At 42.5% G+C, this 17,940-nt stretch overlaps 9 non-coding genes across 9 annotated transcripts; all 9 read right to left on the bottom strand.

Annotated features, from left to right (window-relative positions):
• Window positions 1-392: 392 nt before the first annotated feature.
• Window positions 393-465, bottom strand: trnar-ucu (transfer RNA arginine (anticodon UCU)). Its single transcript has one exon. It is a non-coding gene; the product is annotated as a tRNA-Arg (tRNA).
• A 2,653-nt stretch (window positions 466-3,118) lies between these two features.
• Window positions 3,119-3,191, bottom strand: trnar-ucu (transfer RNA arginine (anticodon UCU)). The gene has a single exon. It is a non-coding gene; the product is annotated as a tRNA-Arg (tRNA).
• A 1,289-nt stretch (window positions 3,192-4,480) lies between these two features.
• Window positions 4,481-4,553, bottom strand: trnar-ucu (transfer RNA arginine (anticodon UCU)). The gene has a single exon. It is a non-coding gene; the product is annotated as a tRNA-Arg (tRNA).
• Window positions 4,554-5,844: 1,291 nt separating this feature from the next.
• On the bottom strand, window positions 5,845-5,917 carry trnar-ucu (transfer RNA arginine (anticodon UCU)). The gene has a single exon. It is a non-coding gene; the product is annotated as a tRNA-Arg (tRNA).
• A 2,653-nt stretch (window positions 5,918-8,570) lies between these two features.
• Window positions 8,571-8,643, bottom strand: trnar-ucu (transfer RNA arginine (anticodon UCU)). Its single transcript has one exon. It is a non-coding gene; the product is annotated as a tRNA-Arg (tRNA).
• Window positions 8,644-9,934: 1,291 nt separating this feature from the next.
• trnar-ucu (transfer RNA arginine (anticodon UCU)) lies at window positions 9,935-10,007 on the bottom strand. Its single transcript has one exon. It is a non-coding gene; the product is annotated as a tRNA-Arg (tRNA).
• A 4,019-nt stretch (window positions 10,008-14,026) lies between these two features.
• Window positions 14,027-14,099, bottom strand: trnar-ucu (transfer RNA arginine (anticodon UCU)). Its single transcript has one exon. It is a non-coding gene; the product is annotated as a tRNA-Arg (tRNA).
• Window positions 14,100-15,390: 1,291 nt separating this feature from the next.
• Window positions 15,391-15,463, bottom strand: trnar-ucu (transfer RNA arginine (anticodon UCU)). The gene has a single exon. It is a non-coding gene; the product is annotated as a tRNA-Arg (tRNA).
• Window positions 15,464-16,754: 1,291 nt separating this feature from the next.
• Window positions 16,755-16,827, bottom strand: trnar-ucu (transfer RNA arginine (anticodon UCU)). The gene has a single exon. It is a non-coding gene; the product is annotated as a tRNA-Arg (tRNA).
• Between the last annotated feature and the right edge of the window lie 1,113 nt (window positions 16,828-17,940).

Consider the following 17,940-nt stretch of genomic DNA (forward strand, 5'->3'; position numbering starts at 1 on the left):
TAAAAATAAAGATTGTTAGCCGTTTTTATATTTCTGTTTGCTGAAAACAAACTGGATAGAAGAGGATGGTTTCGATCCATAAATCACTGGGTTAACTGCTCAGCATACTTGTACTTCATCACTCCACTTTCAGGCACCCCAAAATAATACTTGAACTCACAATACATGGATTAGGAGGCCAGTTTCTTAGGCCACTGTGGCACTGTGTGATCAGCATGACCTATACGAACTGATAGAAGCAGATTAAAAAATAGAATCACGAAGGGCAGAGAGACATGCCCATGAAAGTATACTTTTTGTTAATGCCTATTTGCACTTCATTTCTAAAAATTCAATAGCTTCAAAATATTTGTTACATGAATTCTCTTCTTCTTTTCCAAACTGCCTTCATCCACCCCAGATGGGACTCGAACCCACAATCCCTGGCTTAGAAGGCCAGTGCCTTATCCATTAGGCCACTAGGGTACTTGCCAAAATATATCTTGATAGCAGAGAGTGGTTTCGATCCATCGACCTCTGGGTTACGGGGCCATCACGCTACCGCTGCACCTCTGTAATCAGTGTGACCTATACAAACTGACAGAAGCAGTCAAACAAAGAATCACAGAGGGCACTGAGACATGCCCATGAAATTATGCTATTTTTTATTTATGGTTGCAATTAATTTCTAAAAATAAAAATGGATTGCAGAGGATGGTTTCATCCATCAACCTCTCGGCCCATCAAGTTTCCGCAGCGCCACTCTGCTTCAACCCACGGAGGGCACTGAGACATGCCATTGATATTATGCTTTTTTTTATCCCTGGTTGCAGTTCACTTCTGAAAATAAAAATGGATTGCAGAGGATGGTTTCAATCTATAGGCCTCTGGGTTATGGGCCCAGCACGCTTCTGCTGGGACACTCTGTTTTCAGCCACCCCTGACAAGACTTAAACTCACAATCTCTGGCTTGGGAGGCCAGTTTTTTAGGCATCTGGGGCATGGTGTAATAGCATGACCTATACGAACTGATAGAAACAGTAAAAAAAAAGAATCACCAAGGGCAATGAGACATGCCGAAGATATTATGCTTTTTTTGATCGCTGGTTGCAATTAATTTCTAAAAATAAAAATTGTTAGCTGAGGATGGCTTCAGGTCATCAACCTCTGGGCCCAGCTCGTTTCCACAGCGCCACAACCCACCCCAGAAGGGACTCGAAAACTCAATCCCTGGCATGGGAGGCCAGTTTTTTAGGCATCTGGGGCATGGTGTTATAGAATGACCTATACGAACTGATAGAAACAGTAAAAAAAAGAATCACATAGGGCACTGAGACATGCCCATGATATTTAGCTGTTTTTGAACGCTGGTTGCAATTAATTTGTAAAAATAAAGATTGTTAGCAGTTTTTATATTTCTGTTTGCTGAAAACAAACTGGATAGAAGAGGATGGTTTCGATCCATAAATCACTGGGTTAACTGCTCAGCATACTTGTACTTCATCACTGAACTTTCAGGCACCCCAAAATAATACTTGAACTCACAATACATGGATTAGGAGGCCAGTTTCTTAGGCCACTGTGGCACTGTGTGATCAGCATGACCTATACGAACTGATAGAAGCAGATTAAAAAATAGAATCACGAAGGGCAGAGAGACATGCCCATGAAAGTATACTTTTTGTTAATCCCTATTTGCACTTCATTTCTAAAAATTCAATAGCTTCAAAATATTTGTTACATGAATTCTCTTCTTCTTTTCCAAACTGCCTTCATCCACCCCAGATGGGACTCGAACCCACAATCCCTGGCTTAGAAGGACAGTGCCTTAACCATCAGGCCACTAGGGTACTTGCCAAAATATATCTTGATAGCAGAGAGTGGTTTCGATCCATCGACCTCTGGGTTACGGGGCCATCACGCTACCGCTGCACCTCTGTAATCAGTGTGACCTATACAAACTGACAGAAGCAGTCAAACAAAGAATCACAGAGGGCACTGAGACATGCCCATGAAATTATGCTATTTTTTATTTATGGTTGCAATTAATTTCTAAAAATAAAAATGCATTGCAGAGGATGGTGTCATCCATCAACCTCTGGGCCCATCACGTTTCCGCAGCGCCACTCTGCTTCAACCCACGGAGGGCACTGAGACATGCCATTGATATTATGCTTTTTTTTATCCCTGGTTGCAGTTCATTTCTGAAAATAAAAATGGATTGCAGAGGATGGTTTCAATCTATAGGCCTCTGGGTTATGGGCCCAGCACGCTTCCGCTGGGACACTCTGTTTTCAGCCACCCCTGACAAGACTTAAACTCACAATCTCTGGCTTGGGAGGCCAGTTTTTTAGGCATCTGGGGCATGGTGTAATAGCATGACCTATATGAACTGATAGAAACAGTAAAAAAAAGAATCACCAAGGGCAATGAGACATGCCGAAGATATTATGCTTTTTTTGATCGCTGGTTGCAATTAATTTCTAAAAATAAAAGTTGTTAGCTGAGGATGGCTTCAGGTCATCAACCTCTGGGCCCAGCTCGTTTCCACAGCGCCACAACCCACCCCAGAAGGGAGTCGAAAGCTCAATCCCTGGCATGGGAGGCCAGTTTTTAGTTATCTGGGGCATGGTGTTATAGCATGACCTATACGAACTGATAGAAACAGTAAAAAAAAGAATCACATAGGGCACTGAGACATGCCCATGATATTTAGCTTTTTTTGAACGCTGGTTGCAATTAATTTGTAAAATAAAGATTGTTAGCAGTTTTTATATTTCTGTTTGCTGAAAACAAACTGGATAGAAGAGGATGGTTTCGATCCATAAATCACTGGGTTAACTGCTCAGCATACTTGTACTTCATCATTTCCACTTTCAGGCACCCCAAAATAATACTTGAACTCACAATACATGGATTAGGAGGCCAGTTTCTTAGGCCACTGTGGCACTGTGTGATCAGCATGACCTATACGAACTGATAGAAGCAGATTCAAAAAAAGAATCACGAAGGGCAGAGAGACATGCCCATGAAAGTATACTTTTTGTTAATCTCTATTTGCACTTCCTTTCTAAAAATTCAATAGCTTCAACATCTTTGTTACATGAACACTCTTCTCCTTTCCCAAACTGCCTTCATCCACCCCAGATGGGACTCGAACCCACAATCCCTGGCTTAGAAGGCCAGTGCCTTATCCATTAGGCCACTAGGGTACTTGCCAAAATCTATCTTGATAGCAGAGAGTGGTTTCGATCCATCGACCTCTGGGTTACGGGGCCATCACGCTACCGCTGCACCTCTGTAATCAGTGTGACCTATACAAACTGACAGAAGCAGTCAAACAAAGAATCACAGAGGGCACTGAGACATGCCCATGAAATTATGCTATTTTTTATTTATGGTTGCAATTAATTTCTAAAAATAAAAATGGATTGCAGAGGATGGTTTCATCCATCAACCTCTGGGCCCATCACGTTTCCGCAGCGCCACCCTGCTTCAACCCACGGAGGGCACTGAGACATGCCATTGATATTATGCTTTTTTTTATCCCTGGTTGCAGTTCATTTCTGAAAATAAAAATGGATTGCAGAGGATGGTTTCAATCTATAGGCCTCTGGGTTATGGGCCCAGCACGCTTCCGCTGGGACACTCTGTTTTCAGCCACCCCTGACAAGACTTAAACTCACAATCTCTGGCTTGGGAGGCCAGTTTTTTAGGCATCTGGGGCATGGTGTAATAGCATGACCTATACGAACTGATAGAAACAGTAAAAAAAAAGAATCACCAAGGGCAATGAGACATGCCGAAGATATTATGCTTTTTTTGATCGCTGGTTGCAATTAATTTCTAAAAATAAAAATTGTTAGCTGAGGATGGCTTCAGGTCATCAACCTCTGGGCCCAGCTCGTTTCCACAGCGCCACAACCCACCCCAGAAGGGAGTCGAAAGCTCAATCCCTGGCATGGGAGGCCAGTTTTTAGTTATCTGGGGCATGGTGTTATAGCATGACCTATACGAACTGATAGAAACAGTAAAAAAAAGAATCACATAGGGCACTGAGACATGCCCATGATATTTAGCTTTTTTTGAACGCTGGTTGCAATTAATTTGTAAAATAAAGATTGTTAGCAGTTTTTATATTTCTGTTTGCTGAAAACAAACTGGATAGAAGAGGATGGTTTCGATCCATAAATCACTGGGTTAACTGCTCAGCATACTTGTACTTCATCACTCCACTTTCAGGCACCCCAAAATAATACTTGAACTCACAATACATGGATTAGGAGGCCAGTTTCTTAGGCCACTGTGGCACTGTGTGATCAGCATGACCTATACGAACTGATAGAAGCAGATTCAAAAAAAGAATCACGAAGGGCAGAGAGACATGCCCATGAAAGTATACTTTTTGTTAATCTCTATTTGCACTTCCTTTCTAAAAATTCAATAGCTTCAACATCTTTGTTACATGAACACTCTTCTCCTTTCCCAAACTGCCTTCATCCACCCCAGATGGGACTCGAACCCACAATCCCTGGCTTAGAAGGCCAGTGCCTTATCCAATAGGCCACTAGGGTACTTGCCAAAATCTATCTTGATAGCAGAGAGTGGTTTCGATCCATCGACCTCTGGGTTACGGGGCCATCACGCTACCGCTGCACCTCTGTAATCAGTGTGACCTATACAAACTGACAGAAGCAGTCAAACAAAGAATCACTGAGGGCACTGAGACATGCCCATGAAATTATGCTATTTTTTATTTATGGTTGCAATTAATTTCTAAAAATAAAAATGGATTGCAGAGGATGGTTTCATCCATCAACCTCTGGGCCCATCACGTTTCCGCAGCGCCACCCTGCTTCAACCCACGGAGGGCACTGAGACATGCCATTGATATTATGCTTTTTTTTATCCCTGGTTGCAGTTCATTTCTGAAAATAAAAATGGATTGCAGAGGATGGTTTCAATCTATAGGCCTCTGGGTTATGGGCCCAGCACGCTTCCGCTGGGACACTCTGTTTTCAGCCACCCCTGACAAGACTTAAACTCACAATCTCTGGCTTGGGAGGCCAGTTTTTTAGGCATCTGGGGCATGGTGTAATAGCATGACCTATACGAACTGATAGAAACAGTAAAAAAAAAGAATCACCAAGGGCAATGAGACATGCCGAAGATATTATGCTTTTTTTGATCGCTGGTTGCAATTAATTTCTAAAAATAAAAATTGTTAGCTGAGGATGGCTTCAGGTCATCAACCTCTGGGCCCAGCTCGTTTCCACAGCGCCACAACCCACCCCAGAAGGGACTCGAAAGCTCAATCCCTGGCATGGGAGGCCAGTTTTTTAGGCATCTGGGGCATGGTGTTATAGCATGACCTATACGAACTGATAGAAACAGTAAAAAAAAGAATCACATAGGGCACTGAGACATGCCCATGATATTTAGCTTTTTTTGAACGCTGGTTGCAATTAATTTGTAAAAATCAAGATTGTTAGCAGTTTTTATATTTCTGTTTGCTGAAAACAAACTGGATAGAAGAGGATGGTTTCGATCCATAAATCACTGGGTTAACTGCTCAGCATACTTATACTTCATCACTCCACTTTCAGGCACCCCAAAATAATACTTGAACTCACAATACATGGATTAGGAGGCCAGTTTCTTAGGCCACTGTGGCACTGTGTGATCAGCATGACCTATACGAACTGATAGAAGCAGATTCAAAAAAAGAATCACGAAGGGCAGAGAGACATGCCCATGAAAGTATACTTTTTGTTAATCTCTATTTGCACTTCCTTTCTAAAAATTCAATAGCTTCAACATCTTTGTTACATGAACACTCTTCTCCTTTCCCAAACTGCCTTCATCCACCCCAGATGGGACTCGAACCCACAATCCCTGGCTTAGAAGGCCAGTGCCTTATCCATTAGGCCACTAGGGTACTTGCCAAAATCTATCTTGATAGCAGAGAGTGGTTTCGATCCATCGACCTCTGGGTTACGGGGCCATCACGCTACCGCTGCACCTCTGTAATCAGTGTGACCTATACAAACTGACAGAAGCAGTCAAACAAAGAATCACAGAGGGCACTGAGACATGCCCATGAAATTATGCTATTTTTTATTTATGGTTGCAATTAATTTCTAAAAATAAAAATGGATTGCAGAGGATGGTTTCATCCATCAACCTCTGGGCCCATCAAGTTTCCGCAGCGCCACTCTGCTTCAACCCACGGAGGGCACTGAGACATGCCATTGATATTATGCTTTTTTTTATCCCTGGTTGCAGTTCACTTCTGAAAATAAAAATGGATTGCAGAGGATGGTTTCAATCTATAGGCCTCTGGGTTATGGGCCCAGCACGCTTCTGCTGGGACACTCTGTTTTCAGCCACCCCTGACAAGACTTAAACTCACAATCTCTGGCTTGGGAGGCCAGTTTTTTAGGCATCTGGGGCATGGTGTAATAGCATGACCTATACGAACTGATAGAAACAGTAAAAAAAAAGAATCACCAAGGGCAATGAGACATGCCGAAGATATTATGCTTTTTTTGATCGCTGGTTGCAATTAATTTCTAAAAATAAAAATTGTTAGCTGAGGATGGCTTCAGGTCATCAACCTCTGGGCCCAGCTCGTTTCCACAGCGCCACAACCCACCCCAGAAGGGACTCGAAAACTCAATCCCTGGCATGGGAGGCCAGTTTTTTAGGCATCTGGGGCATGGTGTTATAGAATGACCTATACGAACTGATAGAAACAGTAAAAAAAAGAATCACATAGGGCACTGAGACATGCCCATGATATTTAGCTGTTTTTGAACGCTGGTTGCAATTAATTTGTAAAAATAAAGATTGTTAGCAGTTTTTATATTTCTGTTTGCTGAAAACAAACTGGATAGAAGAGGATGGTTTCGATCCATAAATCACTGGGTTAACTGCTCAGCATACTTGTACTTCATCACTCCACTTTCAGGCACCCCAAAATAATACTTGAACTCACAATACATGGATTAGGAGGCCAGTTTCTTAGGCCACTGTGGCACTGTGTGATCAGCATGACCTATACGAACTGATAGAAGCAGATTAAAAAATAGAATCACGAAGGGCAGAGAGACATGCCCATGAAAGTATACTTTTTGTTAATCCCTATTTGCACTTCATTTCTAAAAATTCAATAGCTTCAAAATATTTGTTACATGAATTCTCTTCTTCTTTTCCAAACTGCCTTCATCCACCCCAGATGGGACTCGAACCCACAATCCCTGGCTTAGAAGGACAGTGCCTTAACCATCAGGCCACTAGGGTACTTGCCAAAATATATCTTGATAGCAGAGAGTGGTTTCGATCCATCGACCTCTGGGTTACGGGGCCATCACGCTACCGCTGCACCTCTGTAATCAGTGTGACCTATACAAACTGACAGAAGCAGTCAAACAAAGAATCACAGAGGGCACTGAGACATGCCCATGAAATTATGCTATTTTTTATTTATGGTTGCAATTAATTTCTAAAAATAAAAATGCATTGCAGAGGATGGTGTCATCCATCAACCTCTGGGCCCATCACGTTTCCGCAGCGCCACTCTGCTTCAACCCACGGAGGGCACTGAGACATGCCATTGATATTATGCTTTTTTTTATCCCTGGTTGCAGTTCATTTCTGAAAATAAAAATGGATTGCAGAGGATGGTTTCAATCTATAGGCCTCTGGGTTATGGGCCCAGCACGCTTCCGCTGGGACACTCTGTTTTCAGCCACCCCTGACAAGACTTAAACTCACAATCTCTGGCTTGGGAGGCCAGTTTTTTAGGCATCTGGGGCATGGTGTAATAGCATGACCTATACGAACTGATAGAAACAGTAAAAAAAAAGAATCACCAAGGGCAATGAGACATGCCGAAGATATTATGCTTTTTTTGATCGCTGGTTGCAATTAATTTCTAAAAATAAAAATTGTTAGCTGAGGATGGCTTCAGGTCATCAACCTCTGGGCCCAGCTCGTTTCCACAGCGCCACAACCCACCCCAGAAGGGAGTCGAAAGCTCAATCCCTGGCATGGGAGGCCAGTTTTTAGTTATCTGGGGCATGGTGTTATAGCATGACCTATACGAACTGATAGAAACAGTAAAAAAAAGAATCACATAGGGCACTGAGACATGCCCATGATATTTAGCTTTTTTTGAACGCTGGTTGCAATTAATTTGTAAAATAAAGATTGTTAGCAGTTTTTATATTTCTGTTTGCTGAAAACAAACTGGATAGAAGAGGATGGTTTCGATCCATAAATCACTGGGTTAACTGCTCAGCATACTTGTACTTCATCACTCCACTTTCAGGCACCCCAAAATAATACTTGAACTCACAATACATGGATTAGGAGGCCAGTTTCTTAGGCCACTGTGGCACTGTGTGATCAGCATGACCTATACGAACTGATAGAAGCAGATTCAAAAAAAGAATCACGAAGGGCAGAGAGACATGCCCATGAAAGTATACTTTTTGTTCATCTCTATTTGCACTTCCTTTCTAAAAATTCAATAGCTTCAACATCTTTGTTACATGAACACTCTTCTCCTTTCCCAAACTGCCTTCATCCACCCCAGATGGGACTCGAACCCACAATCCCTGGCTTAGAAGGCCAGTGCCTTATCCATTAGGCCACTAGGGTACTTGCCAAAATCTATCTTGATAGCAGAGAGTGGTTTCGATCCATCGACCTCTGGGTTACGGGGCCATCACGCTACCGCTGCACCTCTGTAATCAGTGTGACCTATACAAACTGACAGAAGCAGTCAAACAAAGAATCACTGAGGGCACTGAGACATGCCCATGAAATTATGCTATTTTTTATTTATGGTTGCAATTAATTTCTAAAAATAAAAATGGATTGCAGAGGATGGTTTCATCCATCAACCTCTGGGCCCATCACGTTTCCGCAGCGCCACCCTGCTTCAACCCACGGAGGGCACTGAGACATGCCATTGATATTATGCTTTTTTTTATCCCTGGTTGCAGTTCATTTCTGAAAATAAAAATGGATTGCAGAGGATGGTTTCAATCTATAGGCCTCTGGGTTATGGGCCCAGCACGCTTCCGCTGGGACACTCTGTTTTCAGCCACCCCTGACAAGACTTAAACTCACAATCTCTGGCTTGGGAGGCCAGTTTTTTAGGCATCTGGGGCATGGTGTAATAGCATGACCTATACGAACTGATAGAAACAGTAAAAAAAAAGAATCACCAAGGGCAATGAGACATGCCGAAGATATTATGCTTTTTTTGATCGCTGGTTGCAATTAATTTCTAAAAATAAAAATTGTTAGCTGAGGATGGCTTCAGGTCATCAACCTCTGGGCCCAGCTCGTTTCCACAGCGCCACAACCCACCCCAGAAGGGACTCGAAAGCTCAATCCCTGGCATGGGAGGCCAGTTTTTTAGGCATCTGGGGCATGGTGTTATAGCATGACCTATACGAACTGATAGAAACAGTAAAAAAAAGAATCACATAGGGCACTGAGACATGCCCATGATATTTAGCTTTTTTTGAACGCTGGTTGCAATTAATTTGTAAAAATAAAGATTGTTAGCAGTTTTTATATTTCTGTTTGCTGAAAACAAACTGGATAGAAGAGGATGGTTTCGATCCATAAATCACTGGGTTAACTGCTCAGCATACTTATACTTCATCACTCCACTTTCAGGCACCCCAAAATAATACTTGAACTCACAATACATGGATTAGGAGGCCAGTTTCTTAGGCCACTGTGGCACTGTGTGATCAGCATGACCTATACGAACTGATAGAAGCAGATTCAAAAAAAGAATCACGAAGGGCAGAGAGACATGCCCATGAAAGTATACTTTTTGTTAATCTCTATTTGCACTTCCTTTCTAAAAATTCAATAGCTTCAACATCTTTGTTACATGAACACTCTTCTCCTTTCCCAAACTGCCTTCATCCACCCCAGATGGGACTCGAACCCACAATCCCTGGCTTAGAAGGCCAGTGCCTTATCCATTAGGCCACTAGGGTACTTGCCAAAATCTATCTTGATAGCAGAGAGTGGTTTCGATCCATCGACCTCTGGGTTACGGGGCCATCACGCTACCGCTGCACCTCTGTAATCAGTGTGACCTATACAAACTGACAGAAGCAGTCAAACAAAGAATCACTGAGGGCACTGAGACATGCCCATGAAATTATGCTATTTTTTATTTATGGTTGCAATTAATTTCTAAAAATAAAAATGGATTGCAGAGGATGGTTTCATCCATCAACCTCTGGGCCCATCACGTTTCCGCAGCGCCACCCTGCTTCAACCCACGGAGGGCACTGAGACATGCCATTGATATTATGCTTTTTTTTATCCCTGGTTGCAGTTCATTTCTGAAAATAAAAATGGATTGCAGAGGATGGTTTCAATCTATAGGCCTCTGGGTTATGGGCCCAGCACGCTTCCGCTGGGACACTCTGTTTTCAGCCACCCCTGACAAGACTTAAACTCACAATCTCTGGCTTGGGAGGCCAGTTTTTTAGGCATCTGGGGCATGGTGTAATAGCATGACCTATACGAACTGATAGAAACAGTAAAAAAAAAGAATCACCAAGGGCAATGAGACATGCCGAAGATATTATGCTTTTTTTGATCGCTGGTTGCAATTAATTTCTAAAAATAAAAATTGTTAGCTGAGGATGGCTTCAGGTCATCAACCTCTGGGCCCAGCTCGTTTCCACAGCGCCACAACCCACCCCAGAAGGGACTCGAAAGCTCAATCCCTGGCATGGGAGGCCAGTTTTTTAGGCATCTGGGGCATGGTGTTATAGCATGACCTATACGAACTGATAGAAACAGTAAAAAAAAGAATCACATAGGGCACTGAGACATGCCCATGATATTTAGCTTTTTTTGAACGCTGGTTGCAATTAATTTGTAAAAATAAAGATTGTTAGCAGTTTTTATATTTCTGTTTGCTGAAAACAAACTGGATAGAAGAGGATGGTTTCGATCCATAAATCACTGGGTTAACTGCTCAGCATACTTATACTTCATCACTCCACTTTCAGGCACCCCAAAATAATACTTGAACTCACAATACATGGATTAGGAGGCCAGTTTCTTAGGCCACTGTGGCACTGTGTGATCAGCATGACCTATACGAACTGATAGAAGCAGATAAAAAAATAGAATCACGAAGGGCAGAGAGACATGCCCATGAAAGTATACTTTTTGTTAATCCCTATTTGCACTTCATTTCTAAAAATTCAATAGCTTCAAATTCTTTGTTACATGAATTCTCTTCTTCTTTTCCAAACTGCCTTCATCCACCCCAGATGGGACTCGAACCCACAATGCCTGGATTAGAAGGCCAGTGCATTATCCATTAGGCCACTAGGGTACTTGCCAAAATCTATCTTGATAGCAGAGAGTGGTTTCGATCCATCGACCTCTGGGTTACGGGGCCATCACGCTACCGCTGCACCTCTGTAATCAGTGTGACCTATACAAACTGACAGAAGCAGTCAAACAAAGAATCACAGAGGGCACTGAGACATGCCCATGAAATTATGCTATTTTTTATTTATGGTTGCAATTAATTTCTAAAAATAAAAATGGATTGCAGAGGATGGTTTCATCCATCAACCTCTGGGCCCATCACGTTTCCGCAGCGCCACCCTGCTTCAACCCACGGAGGGCACTGAGACATGCCATTGATATTATGCTTTTTTTTATCCCTGGTTGCAGTTCATTTCTGAAAATAAAAATGGATTGCAGAGGATGGTTTCAATCTATAGGCCTCTGGGTTATGGGCCCAGCACGCTTCCGCTGGGACACTCTGTTTTCAGCCACCCCTGACAAGACTTAAACTCACAATCTCTGGCTTGGGAGGCCAGTTTTTTAGGCATCTGGGGCATGGTGTAATAGCATGACCTATACGAACTGATAGAAACAGTAAAAAAAAAGAATCACCAAGGGCAATGAGACATGCCGAAGATATTATGCTTTTTTTGATCGCTGGTTGCAATTAATTTCTAAAAATAAAAATTGTTAGCTGAGGATGGCTTCAGGTCATCAACCTCTGGGCCCAGCTCGTTTCCACAGCGCCACAACCCACCCCAGAAGGGACTCGAAAGCTCAATCCCTGGCATGGGAGGCCAGTTTTTTAGGCATCTGGGGCATGGTGTTATAGCATGACCTATACGAACTGATAGAAACAGTAAAAAAAAGAATCACATAGGGCACTGAGACATGCCCATGATATTTAGCTTTTTTTGAACGCTGGTTGCAATTAATTTGTAAAAATAAAGATTGTTAGCAGTTTTTATATTTCTGTTTGCTGAAAACAAACTGGATAGAAGAGGATGGTTTCGATCCATAAATCACTGGGTTAACTGCTCAGCATACTTGTACTTCATCACTCCACTTTCAGGCACCCCAAAATAATACTTGAACTCACAATACATGGATTAGGAGGCCAGTTTCTTAGGCCACTGTGGCACTGTGTGATCAGCATGACCTATACGAACTGATAGAAGCAGATTAAAAAATAGAATCACGAAGGGCAGAGAGACATGCCCATGAAAGTATACTTTTTGTTAATCTCTATTTGCACTTCATTTCTAAAAATTCAATAGCTTCAAAGTCTTTGTTACATGAATTCTCTTCTTCTTTCCCAAACTGCCTTCATCCACCCCAGATGGGACTCGAACCCACAATGCCTGGATTAGAAGGCCAGTGCCTTATCCATTAGGCCACTAGGGTACTTGCCAAAATCTATCTTGATAGCAGAGAGTGGTTTCGATCCATCGACCTCTGGGTTACGGGGCCATCACGCTACCGCTGCACCTCTGTAATCAGTGTGACCTATACAAACTGACAGAAGCAGTCAAACAAAGAATCACAGAGGGCACTGAGACATGCCCATGAAATTATGCTATTTTTTATTTATGGTTGCAATTAATTTCTAAAAATAAAAATGGATTGCAGAGGATGGTTTCATCCATCAACCTCTGGGCCCATCACGTTTCCGCAGCGCCACCCTGCTTCAACCCACGGAGGGCACTGAGACATGCCATTGATATTATGCTTTTTTTTATCCCTGGTTGCAGTTCATTTCTGAAAATAAAAATGGATTGCAGAGGATGGTTTCAATCTATAGGCCTCTGGGTTATGGGCCCAGCACGCTTCCGCTGGGACACTCTGTTTTCAGCCACCCCTGACAAGACTTAAACTCACAATCTCTGGCTTGGGAGGCCAGTTTTTTAGGCATCTGGGGCATGGTGTAATAGCATGACCTATACGAACTGATAGAAACAGTAAAAAAAAAGAATCACCAAGGGCAATGAGACATGCCGAAGATATTATGCTTTTTTTGATCGCTGGTTGCAATTAATTTCTAAAAATAAAAATTGTTAGCTGAGGATGGCTTCAGGTCATCAACCTCTGGGCCCAGCTCGTTTCCACAGCGCCACAACCCACCCCAGAAGGGACTCGAAAGCTCAATCCCTGGCATGGGAGGCCAGTTTTTTAGGCATCTGGGGCATGGTGTTATAGCATGACCTATACGAACTGATAGAAACAGTAAAAAAAAGAATCACATAGGGCACTGAGACATGCCCATGATATTTAGCTTTTTTTGAACGCTGGTTGCAATTAATTTGTAAAAATAAAGATTGTTAGCAGTTTTTATATTTCTGTTTGCTGAAAACAAACTGGATAGAAGAGGATGGTTTCGATCCATAAATCACTGGGTTAACTGCTCAGCATACTTGTACTTCATCACTCCACTTTCAGGCACCCCAAAATAATACTTGAACTCACAATACATGGATTAGGAGGCCAGTTTCTTAGGCCACTGTGGCACTGTGTGATCAGCATGACCTATACGAACTGATAGAAGCAGATTCAAAAAAAGAATCACGAAGGGCAGAGAGACATGCCCATGAAAGTATACTTTTTGTTAATCTCTATTTGCACTTCCTTTCTAAAAATTCAATAGCTTCAACATCTTTGTTACATGAACACTCTTCTTCTTTCCCAAACTGCCTTCATCCACCCCAGATGGGACTCGAACCCACAATCCCTGGCTTAGAAGGCCAGTGCCTTATCCATTAGGCCACTAGGGTACTTGCCAAAATCTATCTTGATAGCAGAGAGTGGTTTCGATCCATCGACCTCTGGGTTACGGGGCCATCACGCTACCGCTGCACCTCTGTAATCAGTGTGACCTATACAAACTGACAGAAGCAGTCAAACAAAGAATCACAGAGGGCACTGAGACATGCCCATGAAATTATGCTATTTTTTATTTATGGTTGCAATTAATTTCTAAAAATAAAAATGGATTGCAGAGGATGGTTTCATCCATCAACCTCTGGGCCCATCACGTTTCCGCAGCGCCACTCTGCTTCAACCCACGGAGGGCACTGAGACATGCCATTGATATTATGCTTTTTTTTATCCCTGGTTGCAGTTCATTTCTGAAAATAAAAATGGATTGCAGAGGATGGTTTCAATCTATAGGCCTCTGGGTTATGGGCCCAGCACGCTTCCGCTGGGACACTCTGTTTTCAGCCACCCCTGACAAGACTTAAACTCACAATCTCTGGCTTGGGAGGCCAGTTTTTTAGGCATCTGGGGCATGGTGTAATAGCATGACCTATACGAACTGATAGAAACAGTAAAAAAAAAGAATCACCAAGGGCAATGAGACATGCCGAAGATATTATGCTTTTTTTGATCGCTGGTTGCAATTAATTTCTAAAAATAAAAATTGTTAGCTGAGGATGGCTTCAGGTCATCAACCTCTGGGCCCAGCTCGTTTCCACAGCGCCACAACCCACCCCAGAAGGGACTCGAAAGCTCAATCCCTGGCATGGGAGGCCAGTTTTTTAGGCATCTGGGGCATGGTGTTATAGCATGACCTATACGAACTGATAGAAACAGTAAAAAAAAGAATCACATAGGGCACTGAGACATGCCCATGATATTTAGCTTTTTTTGAACGCTGGTTGCAATTAATTTGTAAAAATAAAGATTGTTAGCAGTTTTTATATTTCTGTTTGCTGAAAACAAACTGGATAGAAGAGGATGGTTTCGATCCATAAATCACTGGGTTAACTGCTCAGCATACTTGTACTTCATCACTCCACTTTCAGGCACCCCAAAATAATACTTGAACTCACAATACATGGATTAGGAGGCCAGTTTCTTAGGCCACTGTGGCACTGTGTGATCAGCATGACCTATACGAACTGATAGAAGCAGATTCAAAAAAAGAATCACGAAGGGCAGAGAGACATGCCCATGAAAGTATACTTTTTGTTAATCTCTATTTGCACTTCCTTTCTAAAAATTCAATAGCTTCAACATCTTTGTTACATGAACACTCTTCTTCTTTCCCAAACTGCCTTCATCCACCCCAGATGGGACTCGAACCCACAATCCCTGGCTTAGAAGGCCAGTGCCTTATCCATTAGGCCACTAGGGTACTTGCCAAAATCTATCTTGATAGCAGAGAGTGGTTTCGATCCATCGACCTCTGGGTTACGGGGCCATCACGCTACCGCTGCACCTCTGTAATCAGTGTGACCTATACAAACTGACAGAAGCAGTCAAACAAAGAATCACAGAGGGCACTGAGACATGCCCATGAAATTATGCTATTTTTTATTTATGGTTGCAATTAATTTCTAAAAATAAAAATGGATTGCAGAGGATGGTTTCATCCATCAACCTCTGGGCCCATCACGTTTCCGCAGCGCCACTCTGCTTCAACCCACGGAGGGCACTGAGACATGCCATTGATATTATGCTTTTTTTTATCCCTGGTTGCAGTTCATTTCTGAAAATAAAAATGGATTGCAGAGGATGGTTTCAATCTATAGGCCTCTGGGTTATGGGCCCAGCACGCTTCCGCTGGGACACTCTGTTTTCAGCCACCCCTGACAAGACTTAAACTCACAATCTCTGGCTTGGGAGGCCAGTTTTTTAGGCATCTGAGGCATGGTGTAATAGCATGACCTATACGAACTGATAGAAACAGTAAAAAAAAAGAATCACCAAGGGCAATGAGACATGCCGAAGATATTATGCTTTTTTTGATCGCTGGTTGCAATTAATTTCTAAAAATAAAAATTGTTAGCTGAGGATGGCTTCAGGTCATCAACCTCTGGGCCCAGCTCGTTTCCACAGCGCCACAACCCACCCCAGAAGGGACTCGAAAGCTCAATCCCTGGCATGGGAGGCCAGTTTTTTAGGCATCTGGGGCATGGTGTTATAGCATGACCTATACGAACTGATAGAAACAGTAAAAAAAAGAATCACATAGGGCACTGAGACATGCCCATGATATTTAGCTTTTTTTGAACGCTGGTTGCAATTAATTTGTAAAAATAAAGATTGTTAGCAGTTTTTATATTTCTGTTTGCTGAAAACAAACTGGATAGAAGAGGATGGTTTCGATCCATAAATCACTGGGTTAACTGCTCAGCATACTTGCACTTCATCACTCCACTTTCAGGCACCCCAAAATAATACTTGAACTCACAATACATGGATTAGGAGGCCAGTTTCTTAGGCCACTGTGGCACTGTGTGATCAGCATGACCTATACGAACTGATAGAAGCAGATTAAAAAAAAGAATCACGAAGGGCAGAGAGACATGCCCATGAAAGTATACTTTTTGTTAATCCCTATTTGCACTTAATTTCTAAAAATTCAATAGCTTCCACATCTTTGTTACATGAACTCTCTTCTTCTTTCCCAAACTGCCTTCATCCACCCCAGATGGGACTTGAACCCACGATCCCTGGCTTAGAAGGCCAGTGCCTTATCCATTAGGCCACTACGGTATTAGACAAAGTCTATCTTGATAGCAGAGAGTGGTTTCGATCCATCGACCTCTGGGTTACGGGGCCATCACGCTACCGCTGCACCTCTGTAATCAGTGTGACCTATACAAACTGACAGAAGCAGTCAAACAAAGAATCACAGAGGGCACTGAGACATGCCCATGAAATTATGCTATTTTTTATTTATGGTTGCAATCAATTTCTAAAAATAAAAATGGATTGCAGAGGATGGTTTCATCCATCAACATCTGGGCCCATCACGTTTCCGCAGCGCCACTCTGCTTCAACCCTCGGAGGGCACTGAGACATGCCATTGATATTATGCTTTTTTTATCCCTGGTTGCAGTTAATTTCTGAAAATAAAAATGGATTGCAGAGGATGGTTTCAATCTATAGGCCTCTGGGTTATGGGCCCAGCACGCTTCCGCTGGGACACTCTGTTTTCAGCCACCCCTGACAAGACTTAAACTCACAATCTCTGGCTTGGGAGGCCAGTTTTTTAGGCATCTGGGGCATGGTGTAATAGCATGACCTATACGAACTGATAGAAACAGTAAAAAAAAGAATCACCAAGGGCAATGAGACATGCCGAAGATATTATGCTTTTTTTGATTGCTGGTTGCATTTAATTTCTAAAAATAAAAATTGTTAGCTGAGGATGGCTTCAGGTCATCAACCTCTGGGCCCAGTTCGTTTCCACAGCGCCACAACCCAACCCAGAAGGGACTCGAAAGCTCAATCCCTGGCATGGGAGGCCAGTTTTTTAGGCATCTGGGGCATGGTGTTATAGCATGACCTATACGAACTGATAGAAACAGTAAAAAAAAGAATCACATAGGGCACTGAGACATGCCCATGATATTTAGCTTTTTTTGAACGCTGGTTGCAATTAATTTGTAAAAATAAAGATTGTTAGCAGTTTTTATATTTCTGTTTGCTGAAAACAAACTGGATAGAAGAGGATGGTTTCGATCCATAAATCACTGGGTTAACTGCTCAGCATACTTGTACTTCATCACTCCACTTTCAGGCACCCCAAAATAATACTTGAACTCACAATACATGGATTAGGAGGCCAGTTTCTTAGGCCACTGTGGCACTGTGTGATCAGCA

The sequence above is a fragment of the Salmo salar genome, chromosome 07, assembly GCF_965601325.2.
Source record: "Salmo salar chromosome 07, fSalSal1, whole genome shotgun sequence".
NCBI classification, from domain to species: Eukaryota; Metazoa; Chordata; class Actinopteri; order Salmoniformes; family Salmonidae; genus Salmo; species Salmo salar.